This window comes from Lathyrus oleraceus, chromosome 3 (assembly GCF_024323335.1).
Source record: "Lathyrus oleraceus cultivar Zhongwan6 chromosome 3, CAAS_Psat_ZW6_1.0, whole genome shotgun sequence".
Lineage (NCBI taxonomy): Eukaryota > Viridiplantae > Streptophyta > Magnoliopsida > Fabales > Fabaceae > Lathyrus > Lathyrus oleraceus.
In genome coordinates, this window is record NC_066581.1 from 422,183,505 (window position 1) to 422,186,311 (window position 2,807).

Here is a 2,807-nt window from a genome sequence, read left to right on the forward strand (position 1 = left end):
GTAAAGACCCGGTATGAAGAGTTGATCCTGATTGAGGAAAAGAGGCTGGCGGCCATCTGTCATGGGCAGTTGTACCAGCAGCGGATGAAGCGTGCTTTTGACCGAAAGGTACGACCTCGTGTGTATCACGTAGGCGATCTGGTGCTGAAAAGGATCCTTCCTCCTCAAAACGATCGTAGGGGCAAGTGGACACCCAATTATGAAGGTCCATTCGTGGTTAAGAAGGTTTTCTCTGGCGGAGCCTTGTTGTTAACGACCATGGATGGCGAAGATTTTCCATCCCCTGTGAATGCAGACGCAGTTAAAAAATACTTCGTATAAGAGACCCGCTGGACGAAAAGAATAAAATAGTCCAGGCAAAAATGGGCATCCCGGCGAACCAAGAAAAAAAAATGAAAAAAGGTTCGGGCAAAAATTAGGGATAAAAAGGAAAAACTGTACACCCGGCAAGTCGAAAACCCGCAAGGGCGACTTGGGCAAAAAAGGGTATCCCAGTGGACTGAAAACCCGAAAGGGCGGTCCATGCAAAAGAGGGATTGAAACGAACAACTGCGTCTGGCATGATCGTTTGCGCTTTGGTTAAGGCACCAGGATAATCCCCGACAGGGATCGGTCTGAAGCGTCTTGTTCATAAGGCAGAAAGCAAGGAGAGTCTTGAGGACATATGGGATGTAACCGAGTTGAAACTCGATGAGATCACGGTTTCACATTGCCATTAGGATAGATTTTTCCTTTTGTGCGCAATTACCTCTTTTCAGGCATTGCTTCCTTTGTATTGCTCAGTTTTGAGCCACACCTTTTCAATTAATAAAATGCATATTCAGTCAAATAATTTTGTTTTTGTTTTCATTACCGCTTTGATTGCAAAAACATCCAATTGTTTGTGATAAAGAATCTTTTGCATTTTAAGACATACGGGTCCCTTCCAATGCATGCTTATAAGATTGAAAACTTGAAATCTTATTCGGAAGGTTGAGTGACCCAGGTGTTGAAACTTTGGCATACCTGGGGCACGTTTTGTCTAACGATCTTTTTTGCAGATGCTGTTAGACATTTTCACTCACTTGCAGGTTGTGATGTGAAGCTTTTGACAAAAGATCCCCGTGGAGTCCACTCAGGGACCAGGGATTGAAGAATGGTGAAAAGAAGGCGAGGGATGACGACGATCCTGAATATTAATCAAGAAGACTCTTCAAAGTCTGAAGAATTGGAAAGTTGGTACCAATTTGAGGAGTTCGCTCTCCGTAGAGTATGGAGCGGTCGAGAATACAAGGTGATGAATCAGAAAAGTCCAGACGAGTCTGGGAGCTCTCAAAAGTGGAAAGCGGATACTGGGTTTATATGTGGAATACCAGGGCTCGACGAGTCGACGGGTGTTCTGTGCCAGACTTTCCTGATTTCCCCAATCAGAGTTGGGATTGTTACCTCCCCAGCAGATTCAAGGTCCGAGTCTTCCCTAGCAGGGTCGGGATGGTCATCTCCCCAGCAGGTTTGAGATCGGTGTTTCCTCAGCAGCCAGGCCTGAAGGTTGCTATTTCCCAGCGGAGGTGTCTGTGGGTAGCTGTTTCCCCTAGCATGGCGGGGCTTGTTAAGTTCCCCAGCAAGTCGAAGACTGTTGTTTTCCCCACAGAGTGCGGTGGTGGTTTCTTCCCCGGTGAAGTCCCCAGGCGGGTCGGGTGCAGAGGAGGTTATCCCTAGTGAGGGTGGCCTATTTCCCAGCAGCAGTGCTATTACCCAGCAGGGTGGAGGTTGGAGTGTTAATGGGTTCCTCAGCAGAGTGCCTCGAGCTCCCCAGAAGAGTCCCTTGAGGGGGATACTTTTTATGCATTCATCATTTAGATAAGCATAGCATGTTGCATAGCTAACTGCGTAGCATTTCCATGATTATGGAGCATTACGCTAAAAAATCATCATCATGCATAAGCATTGCAAGCATAAGCAAGTCTCAAGCCGTGGTTATTGTTTGAGAGGTGGTTTCGCTAGAAGGTGAAGATGTTACTCCGAGGAGTTTGGCATCGTGATTTTGAATCAACAGTATTCCCTAGTAGTGCGATATTGGAGGAAGGATTTCTGTCGGGCGGAGATGGAAATGATAATCCAAGAAGTTTCGGGGTCCAAAAAGAAAAAGTAAAGAGAAAGAGATAATCCCCAGCTAAGCACAAAGTGTTCGTTGGCTAGGGTTGAATGGAGAATAGCCGGCTCATGGCTTGTTATCCCCAGCATGGGTCGTTGGCAAGCGTGCCGCCTCGTTTATCACTATTCATTATTTCTGCCGATGCTGACAGGCATGACGAGTTTTTCGGGTATTCAGACCATTGTGGCATTCAGGCCAGTTTTCCGGTGTTCAGGCCGAGGTGGGCATTCAGGCCAGTTTTCCGGTGTTCAGGCCGAGGTGGGTATTCAGACCAGTTTCCGATTTTCAGATCGAAGAAGTTTCCGACGTTCAGGTCGAAGAACTTGTGGCACTCAGGCCAGTTTCCGATTTTCAAATCGAAGAAGTTTCCGACGTTCAGGTTGAAGTATTTGTGGCATTCAGGCCAGTTTTCCGGTGTTCAGGCCGAGGTGGGTATTCAAACCAGTTTCCGATTTTCAGATTGAAGAAGCTTCCGAAGTTCAGATCGATGCAGCTTGCGGCATTCAGGCCAGGTTTCCGGTATCCAGACCGAAGCGATATCCAAACCGAAGCGGTATTCAGACCGAAGTGGCGTTCAGGCCAGTTGTTGGGCACTCAGGCCAATCTCCCGGTATTCAGACCGATATCAATACTCTCGTATTCTGATGCTCAGTATTCAGACTGATGAGCGGCG